The 17,016-nt window shown below is 42.8% G+C and overlaps 1 pseudogene across 7 annotated transcripts; it reads right to left on the bottom strand.

Annotated features, from left to right (window-relative positions):
* Positions 1–281: 281 nt before the first annotated feature.
* On the bottom strand, positions 282–16,096 carry LOC148117105 (tyrosine-protein phosphatase non-receptor type 11 pseudogene; annotated as a pseudogene). 7 transcript variants are annotated; one of them, XR_015737166.1, is made up of 5 exons: positions 15,902–16,095; positions 14,699–14,931; positions 4,320–4,408; positions 3,325–3,413; positions 282–3,064 (listed from the first exon to the last, which is right to left on the bottom strand). The product of XR_015737166.1 is annotated as a tyrosine-protein phosphatase non-receptor type 11 pseudogene, transcript variant X2 (transcript). The 7 variants fall into 7 exon arrangements; XR_015737165.1 differs by lacking the exon at positions 4,320–4,408; XR_015737168.1 differs by lacking the exon at positions 4,320–4,408 and having other exon boundaries at positions 282–2,449.
* Positions 16,097–17,016: the final 920 nt, after the last annotated feature.

The following is a 17,016-nucleotide window of genomic DNA, read 5'->3' as shown; positions in this document are numbered from 1 at the left end:
CAAAGGGTGGTAACCAAATGACACAATGTCCAGAGGAGGAATTAGAACATCCCCCATTTTCCTCAGACTCTGAGATTAGAAGCATGTCTACTAGATCTTCTTGAGCCCCCAGATTGTCCAGATACCAGATAAAGCCAGAAACTTACCAATTGGTAAAAACAATAATAATAAAGTTTACAAGAGACTAGAGACTGGGGTGTCCCCCAGAACCAGGTTTGTGCTTCCTGTATGGGTCCCCAAAATGTTAGGTCCAAAGGGGTTTGTACAAAAAACCACCAAAGTCTAGTAAACCAGAAGCAAACTTTATTCCAGGAAAAAATAAAAATAAAAAAATAAGTAAATAAATCTCCTTGAGACCACAGCCAGAGATGGACTTGTAAGACTGTGGCAAAAACTGGTATCTGAACTCCTCCTTATAGTAAGAAGCAACAAGAATTAGGCAACAACAAAGGAATTTTTACAATTTTGAGGTGACTCTTAGATAATTGCCCTTCTTTACAATTTCCATTAACAGGGTTTCTTCAGGTAAACTAGTGCTTGTCCTGCAAATGGAGAATATAATTGCCAAAACAGAATAGCACTTAACATCTACCTCCATTGTTTATACACATTTTCCATGGTCCTAAGCTTGAAAATCACAGCATCCATATTGGACATGATGCTGCCTATGGAGTATTCCAGACCATCAACACGTCTTGCCAGTGCCTGGAGCTCTTTATAGAAAACCCTATTGGAGATACTGTCCCTCCTCTGGGAGCTATGCCCACTGTTGTCATTATCATCCTTCTTAGAGTCATACAGGGTTCTTGGGAAATTTCTGATGCTCGTGGGACATGGCAATGAACTATGTTCCAAGCCCAGAACCTCCCTCACTTTTGCACTGGGTGGTGTTTGAGTGCAATGTGGCACAAGGCTCTGGTTACTGGTTCTCTGGTTCACCAGGGAATTCATACTATTGATATATTCATGTCCTTTCCATTTGCTTTTATTTTCCTCCTTGATCCTATGCTTCAGCCTCTGGATGTAATGCTGGACAGCCATGTAAATGAACCGGTACTGTGCCTCCTTCTGGACCATTCCTGGCCTCTGGGACCGCACCATCTGAATGGTTTTAGAAATATCGATATCATGGTCAACACCTTTCTCTCTAATGATGTCAAGAAGGATATCAATCACAATGAATGTTCCCGTCCTGCCTATTCCAGTATTGCAGTGAACTACAACAGGACCTGCATCCATGATGCTCTCCTGCTTGTGGTGGACCTCCTCCAGGAAGTCCAGCACACCTTCAGGGTCATTGGGCACACCATGGTCAGGCCATGTCTGAAAGTGGTACTGCCAGACAGTTCTCTCTGTATTTTCTTGTCCAGCCTTGGAGAGCTTGAATTCTCTTAAGGTGTAGTTACGAGTAGCACTTTCTTTGATGTTCCTAACACGCATGATTCCATAGTCTTTGAGTGCATACTCATCAGGCCAGTACTTGACACATTTGCTCTTCCCTCTCTCCACCTCCTTTGTGGTCATGCTGATGACTCGAGAGTTCTCCTGGAACACCATCCTCCAGAAATCACTCACCGTGTTCTGCAGGCAGCCTTGAGTGGCAATGTAGCTCTTTTTTGGTTTTGAATTGTGACACTTGGTTTCAAATTCAGGCAAGATGATGTTCGCATTGATGTAATCAGAAATGGGCTCATTGGGATCACCATTGTGCAGGACAACCCTAGTGTGATCGAATGGCAGAATGTTTTTGTATCTATTTTTGTTTTTATTTTCTTCTCTCCATCCTTCTTTTTGGCTATAGAGAAATTTGCATCCCTGTTTCTGTAGTGTCTCAAATTCTTCCCAAAAGCCCTGTTGGACCATACCTGTGGTCTCAGCTACCTTGCTTAGCTCTCGAACCCTGCTTTCAATTTCAGCAGCATTAATACGAGTTGTGTTGAGAGGCTGCTTGAGCTGCAGGACTGTGCCCAGTGTCACCACCATGGGGTTCTTTTTGTAATGCTCCACCAGGTCTGTCAAAGAGTCAAAATACTCTCCTCCACCAACATCGTATTTCAGTTCCTGACATCGGATCATAACATGGTTCACTTTGGACTTGCCATCATTGCTCTTCCATTTGTCATCATCCATGAGGACAGAGAGAACGAAGTCTCCAGGGTATCTCTGGCTCCCTCGAACAAGAAAGCTGCCACGCTTACCCTTCTCCATTAGCAGTTTCTCTGCTTCTTTTCCAGACAAGTGACCATGAAACCACCTTTCAGAGGTTGGGTCTGCACAATTCAGTGGATACTTGAGCTCAACAACATCTCCATTCTTTTCTTTTAGCTGCTCGTGATGTTCCATGTAATACTGGAGCAGTTCAGCCAAGGTGGCAAACTTCTTCCCACCATAGAGGTCATAGTAGTTCCCAGTGTTCTGAACCTTGATGTGATCGACGGCTCCATTTCTTCTAACAGACAAAGTAAAATCTCCAGGGTTACTCTTACTTGGCCTTGTCAAAAAGCTGCCATGAACTCCTCTGGTTAGCAGGAGAGTCTCAGCCTCCACACGAGTGATGTTGGGGTGAAACCCTCTCTGAGATGCCATGTTCCCCTTGGCTCCAGCTGCACATAGACCTGCTGCTTGCTCAGGTTCCTTGGGACACTGTCACATGTGTGTTGGAGGGGCTAAGCAAAGCCCTGCTAATGAGTTAACACATGTACAGGTACTCTGCATGCACAATCCCCCACTGGACCTGGATCCCAGATACTGACTGTGCCCCACTAAGCTCACTCTGCCTTCAGTCCTGGGCTTTGGCTCCTGCTCTGGTCTCACCACCGTGTCCACCTTAGGCAGACTGCCAGCGCGGAGGTGGGAGCCAGAGCTACGGGTGAGGTTTGTTTGTCCTTCAGCACAACTGGTATCCCATGGGGCAGGGCTCATGCCGCGCTCTAACAGTCATCCCCAAAAGCAGGTCAGTCTCTTTGTCCCTGTCCTTCTCTACATAAGCTATGCAACAGTCTTGGAGTTTTAAACAGAGTTTGGAGACAGCAAGTTATGCAACATCTGTGACCTTGAGAAGTTCCTGCCCATACAATAACCATAGAATTTATATATAATTTGGGCACATCAAAAACATTTACACTGTAGCCAACACACAAAGCAATGATAGAAATATTATTTATAAATAGCATATATTTACACTGACATCTCTGGTTATAGGAACAAAACATACAACCCATACATAAAAACCCAACAAGAATATAAAAGCCTTTGCTCTATATTTACAGCTTTACTCTTGAACCACTCACCACACTGTCACTTTATTTCTATCTGAGCACTCACTTTTAATTTGTGGTGTCCATCACTTTACTCCTGTTCTCAAACCCCAGCAACATCCAGCGCCATGGTCCAGCCGACTTGTCCACATGTTCCTGAAAAGTGGAATGTGGATTGAGAAAAGAAACAGACAAAAGACTGAAGACAGTCAGGAAAGAATTCCAATGAATACTGAATCTGCCTCAAGTTTATTTTCATAGCCCTTTTATAACCCAAGCCAAAGGGGTGGGCAAAAGACTGTTTGTTTTTTTAATCATTATGTAAGGAACAAACAAGACTGATTACTTTCCTAATGTTCAAAACATCTAACAGCAATGCCCTAGGTCAAACATCCTGATATTTAGAGCAAAACATCCATTAGCAACATCTTAGACAAAACATCCTGTTATTTGGGCAAGATATAGAACAACTTCACCTGAGACCAAACATTCTGTTGTTTGACCTTGAAGGAGTAAAAATATGCTCGAACTCTCTGACCTTTTGTCAAGATGGAGCAGAGCCGCTTCTATGGGCCTCCATATACCCTGCCTTTGGGGACACAAGACCCTGGGAGGGTGACTTTTGAGTTTCAGACACTGTGGGGGACTCAGTATGCCCACTCCAGCATGCAAGAACCCTGGTCTGATGAATGGAAAGATATTCCCAGGCCCCCAAAGGCTCAGGGTTTAGAGAACTAAGGTTGAAAGCCTGCCCAGATATAGCTTCATTTCTGATTCACCCCTTCAATGAACAGTCACTCACCATGGCCTTCCCTGGTATTCTTCCCATTATCCTAGACACTGGTGGTCTGGATGTCCTCTGCCCCAATACTAGTGGACACAATAGTAGCCAGAACATGCTGCCTTCATTAGACTTCATTTCCGAGCTGCAGCCTGAGCTTCCTGCCCTGTCAATGCCACCCTGGCTTCCAGAGATTTGGCAAAAAGAAGACTATACCTTGAGGAGATAATCCTACAGCAGAGCACCCACACCCACTGATCCACTAAGGTCTTCTTGCTCACCTTGGAGTACATGGGAGGTTCCTGTGTGTGCTTGGGAGGTCTGAGTATCCTATCCAGGTCTTTCTGTCTCTCCAAGATGCCTCACAACACTGGGACAAGAATGGAGAAGATGATCCTGGGCTTCAGCTCTACTCCTACCCCTAGCACCTCCAAGCCCAGGAAACATCTGTGAACCAAGTGAACATCTCCTGCTGGCTAGTCAGAAAAAAACTCTGTTTGGACAAGGGTCCAGTCCTCCACATCACCCTGACATGGGCCTCTTAGCCCTTTCTGAAGCCACCCACTACTTCTCTGTGACTGTAGTTTTTTTGTTCTTGTTGTTATTGTTGTTGTTTTATATAAAACATCTGATGGTCTAATGAAGAGCTGAATGGCCATTACCAAGACAGAAACAAGATTAGGCAGGGCTTTCAGGCAGAAAGTATAAAAGGAAAAGAAGAACAAGCAACAAGAGAACAAGTGCAGGAGGACATCAGGGTCAGCCACCCAGCTACACAACAAGCCATGGGGAAAGAAGCAATGAAATGTATATAGAAATAGAGAAAGATGAAGGCTCAGAGGCAAAAAATTGTCAGGATAACATAAGATTTAAAAAAAATGACTAGAAACAAGCCAAACTAAACCTGGGCATTCATAACTAAGAATAATCCTCCTCTGGGTGTGATTTATTTGGAAGCTGGGTAGAAGCTCCCCCCCCCAAAAAAAGCCAAAGAAGTAAAATATCCCACAACAAGGGATCCTTGGATCACTGGTCATTGGCCCTCAAAACTTGAAGTGTGACTTAAGAGGGAGGTGGCCAGGAGGCAGAAGGCCTGTGAGCTGCCTTGGAATCCTAGATACTAGGGAGTTTTCACAGACACTGCTCAGTGAAGACCCACTGTTCAGAAGAGGTAGTGCCTGTCACCACAGCACTTGGAGACTGAGGCAGGAGGAGTACAATTCCTAGGACAACCAGGGCTATGTAGTGAGAAACAATCCACAAAAAAAAATGGTAGGGAGAGCCAGGCAGTGGAGGCACACGCCTTTAATCCCAGTACTGGGGAGGGGGGGCAGAGACAGGTAGACCTTTGTGAGTTCGAGGCCAATCTGGTCAAAAAGAGCTAGTTAGAGAACAACCAGGGCTGTTAAACAGAGAAACCTGTCTTGAACTCCCCCCAAAAGAAAAATGGTGGGAAGAGGGTTCCTATGGAGAAGAAACTGCAAGAATACAAACCTGAATTCAAGTCCACAGCACCTGGGCATAAAAACTGAGCATGACAGGGCACAGCTGTAAACCCCAGCTGGCAAGTGGAGACAGGAGGATCCTTGAGGCTCCCTGCTCAGTGTATATAGCCCATCAATGAGCTTCAAATTCAGAGAGGGATTCTGTCTCAAAAATAAGGTAGAGAGTGCTAGAAGAAGACATAACATAGACCTCTCCTCAACATGCACACACAGAAAGCTTTCTGGAAAGAGGTGTGGAGAAGAAAACCAAAGAAAGAAAGAGAGAAAGAAAGAAAGAAAGAAAGAAAGAAAGAAAGAAAGAAAGAAAGAGAAAAAGAGAAAGAAAGACAGAAACAGAGGCTCAGAAAGGCAGGTATACATACACATCTGATGGGATATAGCTCAGAGCCACATCATATGCTAAACACCCTAGGTTACATAGTCAGCAATGTAAAAAAAAATGTCTGCCTTCAAGGACCGCTTCATCACTCTGTCCTTGTGTGGCAGGGCTAGCCTCGGAGTGTGTACTGGATTCTGGGAACAGTAGAATCCATAACTGGCAGCCAAAATTTGGAAACATAACTCCAATTTGAGATGGATGAAGAGGCTAACATGGCTATTTCCTGACTTGCAAGCCCTAATAATCTAGCAGGATGTGTATCAGCAGGTCCTCAGGGTTAGTCCCTTCATGGGGAAAAGAAACCAAGGCCTGGAATAAGCAGCCCAAGGTATGTGAGAAAAACAGCCAGGGGACAGCCAGGGCCTGGAAGTTTGGTAATTATGTGTTGAAATTGTAAGCTTCCCTGTCTGGAGTTGAGGCCAGAGCCACATACACAGGAAGATGTCTGGACCTCAATGCTTGTGACTGGGGTGGAAGTTGAGGAGGAGCAAATGGAGAGGAGAGGTGCCCATCAACAGTGTCTCTATGGGAATAGCTTTGTGACATGGAAGGAAAGGTGCAGGGATGCCTATGAGTATCACCATGCCAACTCAGGTACAGGATGGTTCCAGGTTCCAGCCCTAATCAAGGAAGGACATTCAGGCACATCTACCACATAGATGAACACATTAATGCCTTCATGTTGAGTAAGCTAAGCCCATCACAGAGATTGTGGGATTTCTTATGTATGAGATACTGGAGACACCAAGGTGAAGACAAACAGTAGGACAGTTGTAGCAAGTCTTTCTACATACACCAGCTCCCAAACAATGATACTAAGACTTATTATTATGGAAGTTTAGCTTTATCTTAGGCTTATCCCACTAGCTCTCATAATTTAACCCATTTTCTTTAATCTACATTCTGTCATGTGCTGCAGCCAGTGCAGCCTGGATGCCAAGACTGGCAGGGGGTGCCGGGATTGAAACACAGAGGCTTTTTTTCCTGTGGAAGAACAGCAACCTTTATTTTTCCCCAGCTAAAGCCTTTTATACCTCCACTGCTTCTGGGGGAAATCCCCTGGCCAAAAAAACCACAAACATCCTTGTCAATTACAGACCACAAGGAAGTTCTGCTGTCGGTCAGTGGGAGTGAGAGCAGCTAGATCACAACAACTCCCCCCATTTTATTTTATAAAATAAATAGTGCCTGCCTTGATACTTTGGGTGGAATATCTTTCTTGTCATGAGAAATAGCCCTCTAATAGTCCCTGTCTTAGGTGGCATCCTGCCCCCAAAGTATTCCCCGTCTGTGGCTACCCAGACACATAGTCCTAAACCAAGTATCCCCAGGACTGACAGCACCAACAAGCCAGACCAGCGCAGCAATCATCTAGCATGCACTAACTGGGTGATAAAATTAACAGAAGCAGTATTCAAAACCCCTCTCATATGACGTTTGAGTTTGAGTTCCACAACAGCAGAAGAAGCATGCAATACAGTGCCAGGAGTAATGCACACAACATGATTAACTGTTGAAAAGTCCAAAGATAGTCCACTTGCTCCTGAACCAGAGTCACTTGTCATTTTGAATGTCCAAAGCATTGCTGACTCTTTCAGCCAGCTGGTTCAAGTCTAAAGAGCAATTCTGGCAGCAGTATCTGCAGTGGCAGAGATAGCAATATTCCAAGGTTTCTCTTCTGCCAATCTTCTATGGTCCAGCACTTGTTGTCATATTTGCTGATACTCCTGACACCACAGCAGCGTCCCCCAGGCCGGGCACTGACTGAGTCATGGCAACATGCCTTTCACCTCAGCCAACTATCAAAGCTCTGCTCCAGCTGCCTTCTGGCCCCAGATGTGCTCTCTCTGGTCCAAACTGCTGCATGGAACAGAGCAAAACTCAGGGAAGCAGGCTCACTGCACCTGCTCCAGAACCATTGAGGGGGCCCTACTTTAACAATCTTTTAGGGAATTTGGGCATCTCTGGGGATGAAAAAAACACATACCCCTTTTAATCTGACTTTGCTTGTTCCTAGTCTGGAACATTTAAACCCCCTCCCATAATAAACCAGGGGCTAACTTGATCTATTGTTTATACAAAATCATTGGCTATCTTCCTTGTTACTTCCATGCCTTGCTGCTTTAAGAGTTTCAGTTACTGCTCTGGCGGACATACATCAGAGGAGTGAGTTTGCTCCTGGCCCGCAGCAGAAGCCCGGCAAGGTGGAGTTCAGACTTTCTCCGACCCCCATGACTCCCTGGTCACCCTGCAGTGGTAGCTCCACACTGCTAAGCTCTCCAGCCTCCCATCCCAGCTTTCATGCATGTACACCTTCCTCCATCCCTCCCTTCCCGCTGGGGCCGTAAAATTTCCCCAGCTCAGCGGCCTTGCACGCTGGGCCTGGGCAGGAGGCAGTTCCTATGTTTCAATAGCATGCCTGAGTAAAGATAGGCCTTCTTTCAGTGAAGTCCCTGCCCAACAAGGGAACCTGACCTGATATCAGAAGATCCATTAGAGAGCATTTGAAGAAAGAGATGGGCAGACGCCAAGGCAAGAACTCCTCCAACAATCTGAAAAACAACATGAAAACACCAGATCCCAACGACCCTACAATAGAAGGACTTGAACACCTTAATCCAGAAGAAGTGGAAAAAAGTGCCACTATGAAAGCAATAGAGTCCCTTAAACAGGATATGAATAACTCCCTTAAAGAACTGGATGAGAAGTATAACAAAAAGTTTGAAGAAATGAGTAAAGAAATGGATGAGAAGTATAACAAAAAGTTTGAAGAAATGAGTAAATCCGTGAATGATACCCTGGGAAACCAAGAGAAAACAATCAAACAGGTAATGGAAACAATTCAAGAATTGAAAACTGAAATGGAGGCAATGAAGAAAACACAAACCAAGGGCCGGCTGAATATGAAAAATCTAGGTAAACGAACAGAGACTACAGAATCAAGCATAACCAATAGAATACAAGAGATGGAAGAATGAATCTCAGATTCTGAAGACACCATAGAAAAAATAAACACTCTGATCAAAGAAAATGGCAAATCCAACAAATTCTCATCAAAAAACATTCAAGAAATCTGGGACACAATACAAAACCAAATCAAAGAATAATAGGGATTGAAGAAGGAGAAGAATTGCAGATCAAAGGCCCAGAAAATATATTCAACAAAGGTACAGAAGAAAACTTTCCCAACCTAAAGAACGATATTCCTATGAAGGTTCAAGAAGCATACAGAACACCGAATAGACTTGATCAAAAAAAAATCCCCTTGCCATATAATAATCAAAACACAAAACGTACAGATTAAAGAAAGAATATTAAGAGCTGCAAAGGAAAAAGGTCAAGTAACTTATAAAGGTAAACCTATCAGACTTACACCGGACTTCTCTATGGAAACCATGAAAGCCAGAAGGTCCTGGATAGAGGCACTGCAGAAACTAAGAGACCATGGATGCAAACCCAGACTACTATACCCAGCCAAGCTATCGTTCACTATTAATGGAGAAAACAAAATATTCCAGGATAAAAACAAATTTAAACAATTTATAGCCACAAATCCAGCCTTACAGAAAGTAATAGAAGGAAAATCACAACCCAGGGAACCTAACATTGCCAACACTACCTACGATAACTCAGACATCTAGCGACCCTTCACAACCACAACTCAAAGAAGGAAAACACACAAACTCTACTACACACAAAAAAAATAAAAATAAAAATAAAATAATTACTGGAGTCAACAACCACTGGTCATTAATATCACTTAATATTAATGGACTCAACTCACCTATAAAAAGGCACAGACTAGGAGATTGGATACGAAAACTGGATCCAACTTTCTGCTGTTTACAAGAAACACACCTCAACCACAAAGACAGACATCTACTCAGAGTAAAGGATTGGGAAAAGGTTTTCCAAGCAAACGGACCTAAGAAACAAGCGGGTGTGGCCATTCTAATTTCCAACAAAATTGACTTCAAACTAAAATCAATCAGAAGAGATGGAGACGTACATTTTATACTCATAACAGGAACAATTCATCAGGAGAAAGTCTCAATCCTGAATATCTATGCCCCTAATATAAAAGCACCCACTTATGTAAAAGAAAAACTTTTAGAACTCAAGGCAGTCATCAAACCACACACACTAATAGTAGGAGACTTCAACACACCTCTCTCACCAATGGACAGGTCAATCAGACAGAAACCAAACAGAGAAATAAGAGAATTAATAGAGGTAATGAATCAAATGGACTTAACAGATATCTATAGAATATTCCACTCAAATAAAAAAGAATACACCTTCTTCTCTGCAGCTCATGGAACCTTCTCGAAAATTGACCACATACTCGGTAACAAAGCAAACTTCCATAGATACAAAAAAATATTAGTAAACGGATCACCATGAAATAAAGCTAGAATTCAATAACAATTCTAACACCAGAAAACCTACGAACTTATGGAACCTAAACAGTCAACTACTGAATCACCCCTGGGTCAAGGAAGAAATAAAGAAAGAAATTAAAGTCTTCCTTGAATTTAACAAAAATATAGACACAGCATACTCAAACCATTGTTTCATGGGACACAATGAAAGCAGTGCTAAGAGGAAAGTTCATAGCACTAAGTGCCCAATTAAAGAAAATGGAGAAAGCACACATAGGAGACTTAACAGCACACCTGAAAGCTCTAGAAAAAAAGAAACAGACTCACCCAGGAGGAGTAGAAGACTGGAAATAATCAAACTGAGGGCCGAAATCAACAAAATAGAAACGCAGAAAACAATCCAAAGAATCAATGAAACAAAAAGTTGGTTCTTGGAGAAATCAACAAGGTTGACAAACCCCTAGCCAAACTAATCAAATGGCAGAGAGAGAACACTAAAATCAATAAGTTTAGAAATGAAAAGGGGGACATAAAAACAGACACAGAGGAAATTCAGAGAATCATTAGATCTTACTATGAAAGTTTATATGCCACAAAGTTGGAAAATGTACAAGAAATGGACTGGTTTTTAGATAAGTACCATTTACCAAAGTTAAATCAAGACCAGGTGAACAATCTAAATAGACCGGTTAGTCGCGAAAGAATTAGAAGCTGTTATCAAAAACCTCCTGACCAAAAAAGCCAAGGACCAGATGGTTTTAATGCAGAATTCTACCAGAACTTCCAAGAAGTGCTAATACCTATACTCCTTAATGTGTTTCACAATATAGAAACAGAAGAATCATGGCGAAATTCTTTTTATGAAGCTACAGTTGCCCTGATACCAAAACCGCATAAAAACACAACCAAGAAAGAGAATTACAGGCCAATCTCACTCATGAACATTGACGCAAAAATTCTCAACAGAATCCTGGCAAACCAAATCCAAGAACACATTAGAAAAATTATCCATTATGATCAAGTAGGCTTCATCCCAGAGATGCAGGGCTGGCTCAACATATGCAAATCCATCAATGTAATCCATCATATAAATAAACTGAAAGAAAAAAAAACATATGATCATTTCATTAGATGCTGAAAAAGCATTTGACAAAATTCAACATCCCTTTATGATAAAGGTGTTGAAGAGATTGGGGATACAAGGATCATACCTAAATATAATAAAAGCTATTTACAGCAAGCCGACAGCTAACATCAAACTGAATGGAGAGAAACTCAAAGCCATTCCATTGAAATCAGGAACACGACAAGGCTGTCCACTCTCCCCATACCTCTTCAATATAGTGCTTGAAGTTCTAGTAATAGCAATACGACAACATAAGGGGACCAAGGGGATTCGAATTGGAAAGGAAGAAGTTAAACTCTCGTTATTTGCAGATGATATGATAGTGTACATAAGCGACCCCAAAAACTCTACCAAAGAACTCCTACAGCTGATAAACACCTTTAGTAATGTGGCAGGGTACAAGATCAACTCCAAAAAATCAGTTGCCTTCCTATACACAAAGGATAAAGAAGCAGGGAGGGAAATCAGAGAAACTTCACCTTTCACGATAGCCACAAATAGAATAAAATATCTTGGAATAACTCTAACCAAGGAAGTGAAAAACCTATTTGACAAGAACTTTAAGTCTTTGAAGAAAGAAATTGAAGAGGATACCAGAAAATGGAAAGATCTCCCCTGCTCTTGGATTGGGAGGATCAACATAGTTAAAATGGCAATTCTACCAAAAGCAATCTATAGATTCAATGCAATCCCCATCAAAATCCCATCAAACTTCTTCACAGACCTTGAGAGAACAATAATCAAGTTTATATGGAAAAACAAAAAACCCAGGATAGCCAAAACAATCTTATACAATAAAGGAACTTCTGGAGGTATAACCATCCCTGACTTCAAACTCTATTACAGAGCTACAGTATTGAAGACAGCTTGGTATTGGCATAAGAACAGAGAAGTAGACCTATGGAATCGAATAGAAGACCCAGATATTAACCCACAAACCTATGAACACTTGATTTTCAACAAGGGAGCTAAAGGTATGCAATGGAAGAAGGAAAGCATCTTTAACAAATGGTGCTGGCTTAACTGGATGTCAACCTGTAGAAGAATGAAAGTAGATCCATATCTATCACCATGCACAAAAATCAAGTCCAAATGGATTAAAGACCTCAACATTAATCTGACCACTTTGAACCTGATAGAAGAGAAAGTGGGAAGTAGTCTACAAGACATAGGCACAGGAAACCACTACCTATGTAGAACCCCAGTAGCACAGACAATAAGAGAATCAATGAATAAATGGGACCTCCTGAAACTGAGAAGCTTCTGTAAAGCAAAGGACACTGTCAGTAAGACCAAAAGGCTACCTTCAAACTGGGAGAAGATCTTCACCAACACCTCATCAGACAAAGGTCTGATCTCCAAAATATATAAACAACTCAAGAAACTAGACACTAAAACTCTAACCCAATTAAAAATGGGGGTACTGATCTGAACAGAGAATTCTCAACAGAAGAAATTCGAATGGCCAAAAGACACTTAAGGTCATGCTCAACCTCCTTAGCGATCAGGGAAATGCAAATCAAAACAACTATGAGATACCATTTTACAGTGGTCAGAATAGCTAAACTCAAAAACACCAATGATAGCCTATGCTGGAGAGGATGTGGAGTGAGGGGAACACTCATCCATTGTTGGTGGGAATGCAAACTTGTGCAGCCACTGTGGAAATCAGTGTGGCAGTTTCTCAGGAAACTGGGAGTCAACCTCCCTCAGGACCCAGCAATTCCACTCTTGGGAATATACCCAAGAGATGCCCTATCATACCACAAAAGCATTTGTTCAACTATGTTCATAGCAGCACTATTTGTAATAGCCAGAACCTGAAAACAACCTAGGTGCCCCTCAATAGAAGAATGGTTAAAGAAGGTGTGGAACATATATACATTAGAGTTTTACTCAGCGGTAAAAAACAATGACATCTTGAATTTTGTATGCAAATGGATGGAAATAGAAAACGCTTTACTGAGTGAGGTAACCCAGACCCAAAAAGAGGAATATGGTATGTACTCACTCATTAGTGGATTCTAGCCATAGTTAAAGGTCTTTGAGCCTATAATTCCTGATCCTAGAGAAGTTAAATAAGAAGGTGAACTTGAAGAAAATCTTACAGTTATCCTCTTGGATATTGGTAGTAGACAAGATTGCCAGGCAAACTTGGGTGCAGCGGGGGGGGGGGGGGTGGACGTAAGGGGAGAGGGTTAGAGAGAAGGGAGAGGGGGAGGATTGGGGATGGCTTGAGGGAATGGGAGGGGGGAGGAAGGATGGATATGGGACTAGGGAAGTATATATCTCAACTAAGAGAGCCATTTTAGGGTTTGTAAGAGTCTTAATTCTGGAGGGGTTTCCAGACCCAAGGAGAGATCCCCAGATTGTTTCCTGGACAGCAGAGGAGAGGGTGCCTGAACTGGCCTTGGCCCATAGCTATACTGATGAATATTTTTGCATATCACCATAGACCCTTCATCGGGCAATGGATGGAGATAGAGACAGAGACCCACATTGGAACACTGGACTTAACTCCCTAGGTCCAAATGAGAAGCAGAAGGAGAGAGAACGTGAGCAAGGAAGGCAGGATCAGAGGGATCCTTCACCCGACAATGGAAGGAGATTGAGACAGAGACCCACATTGGAGCACTGGACTGAGCTCCCAAGGTCCAAATGAGGAGCAAAAGGAGGGAGAACATGAACAAGGAAGGCAGGACCGTGAGGAGTGCGTTCAACCACTGATACAAGTGGACTGATCTAATGAGAGTTCACCAAGGCCAGCTGGACTGGGACTGAACGAGCACGTGATCAAACTGGATTCTCTGAATGTGGCTGGCACGAGGACTGTCTGAGAAGCCATTGATAATGGCACTGGGACTTGTTTCCTCTGCATGTACTGGCTTTTGGGGATCCTAGTCAGTTTGGATGCTCACCTTCCTAGACCTGGAGGGAGTGGGGAGGAACTTGAACTTCCCACAGGGCCGGAAACCCTGACTGCCCTTAGGGCTGGAGAGGAAGGAGGAGAGGGAGTGGGGGGAGTGGGAGGGTATTGGGAGGAGGGGCGGAAGTGGAAACTTTTATAAATTAATAAAAAATCACTACAACTTGATCCCTTCAAATTCCCAGAACAATACATTCATGGCTTCTAACTACTGTGGCATTGCATTCATTAAGCCTCCTTCCAATGCCTAAGCCTTACTGTTAGCAAAAGAGATGGAAATGGCATGACTGTTGCGCGCTGACTTTTCCTGGGGATACACACTCCCCACATGCATCTACTCACCAGTACTAACTCAGCGTGGGGAACAGATCACAGAAGCTGGGAAACTGGGAGTGCACTACACAGTCTGCAGGCAGCACAGCAGGTGGTGAGTTTCCTCTCCACATGGTTTAGTTGTCCTGAGCCTCTGCTAGGAGCTCTGCTGCTTGTTGTCTCTTCCAGGCTGCTCAGTTAGTTTCTCCTTAGGAGCTTTGCTCAGCTGAGAGTGACTCAGTAGGATTTACTGGTTATGCACTCTTGGAGAGAGAGGTACCTGGTCAGTTTCAGGGACTTCCTGAAGCTATCTTTATTTGATTACTTCCCGTTGAGGTGCTTCTCTGTAGTGTTCTCACCTCACCCTAGAATATCCTGCTGTTTCACCTCCTTGCAAACCTCCTTCTGTTTTACTTTCCTTTTATTGTCCATTTCTCAAGAAGTTTCCCTCCAAAATGGAAGGTTTTAACCATGGAGGAAACTCTTACACAACAATGATCCTTCAAAGATGCTTTGAGGAAATGTAAAAGTGAAACATAAAAGTGAAACTAATGATGTAGTATTAAATAGTATTAAAGCATTTGGTTATTTTATGTATCACAATTAGCCATACATTATAAATTATCTAGTTAAACAAAAAGAAACTGATAAATCCACAATGTTGCGTTACAAACAAAAAAAAGGGCTTTTTTTTTCTTTACTCCACATCACAAATCTGAGCTTCTGTTATAGGACAAGATGGTGCAGAGGTTCCCCCATCATGTATTCTTGCTGAGGCCATTTTAGTTTTAAGTAGAATGGGATCTCCTTGATGTGGAGTATTGTAGAAAATAACCCAACTCTTTTCAGAAACCTGAGGTTAAGATAGTCTTGCTAAATTATCTTGACTTCCACTAAACTGCCTGCTTATATAGACTGCACCCCACACACACACACCATCTAACAGCTTATTTTAGCTTTTGTTAAGCTACTTGCTAGTACAAACCTCCCCCTGTAACTGCTAAGTGAAATACAGATGTGTTTTTTGCCTTTAGAAGCCCATTCCTCTAAAGCTTAGAGCTATACTTTGGTCCTAAATACTGGCTGGAATAAAGACTTTCAACTGGCAAAAAAAAAGAGTTTCAGTTACTTTTTGAGGTCTTCAATTCACCCTCCCACCTCTTCTTTATACTTGCTAGTCTTTTAGAGCATGTCCCTCCGAGTATCTCTGGGGATGAAAAAAAAACAACTTACCTTCCCCAATATGCTTCTTGGTTTAGCCAGTGGACAGAGCAACCCCGTTCACAAATCCCCACTTTCCAGATCTCTGTGGAACTTCCACTTTGCTGCAGCCAGTGCAGTCTGGATGCCAAGACTGGTGTGGGGGGGGAGGTGCCGGGATTGAGACACGGAGGCTTCTTTTCAGGTGGAAGAACAAGTAACCTTTATTTTGACCCAGCTAAAGTCTTTTATACCTCTACTGCTTCTGTGGAAAATCACAGGCCAGAAAGAACACAAACATCCTTGTCAATTACAGACCACAAGGAAGTCCTGCTGTCAGTCAGGGGAAGTGAGGGCAGCTAGATCACAACAGTCATGTGACTAGTTGCCACATCTTTCTATACTACTCATGCTGTTTTATCCACCTATGGCTGGCAACCTCATCTTTCCTCTTCCCTCTCTGTCCCCAGAAGTCTCACCTAACCTCTTCCAGCCTAGCTATTGGCCATTCAGCTCTATATTAAATCAGCCACGGTGACACATTTTCACACAATATAAATAAATATTCTGCAACAGACAATGGGTAATAGCTGATGAGGAGTTGAGGGTGTGTCTACAAGTTGGAAGAACTCTGAAGAGAGATCATAGTGATGGTTAGACATATATGTCCATACATATATTAGACTGGACTAGAACTCAGCATGCAGTCCAAGATAGCCTTGAACTTTTAAGTTAATGTTACATTGTTTTGTGTGTGGATGACCCCAGGCTTTCATCCAGCCTCTTTGGCTTCAGATGGGTGATACAAGGGTGGTAAGAAAAAAGGCCATGAACACTGTTCTTCTCCATTATCTAAGCAGCATTGATGGGCCCCTGCCTGAGAGCAACATCGTGCACACCGTAATGGAGTTTCTGACTTTCCTGCACCTTAAAGGTATGGGAGTATTTTCCATTTAAAATGGTATCTTGGACTGCAGGGCATACCCATCTCTGGCAGGAAAAAATAAGAATGGGTTTCATGGAATGCCACAGGTAAAAATCCTATGTTAGGACTGAAGTCCATTGCACTCAAACGTCTTGTGCTGGGTCAACAGGCTGATGTCACTACTGAGAAGGGAGTGGAGCTTTGGGGGCCCCTATTTTTGGCA

The sequence above is a fragment of the Myodes glareolus genome, unplaced genomic scaffold (genome assembly GCF_982192425.1).
Source record: "Myodes glareolus unplaced genomic scaffold, mMyoGla1.1 HAP1_SCAFFOLD_62, whole genome shotgun sequence".
NCBI classification, from domain to species: domain Eukaryota; kingdom Metazoa; phylum Chordata; class Mammalia; order Rodentia; family Cricetidae; genus Myodes; species Myodes glareolus.
This window is presented reverse-complemented; position numbering and strand designations above follow the sequence as displayed.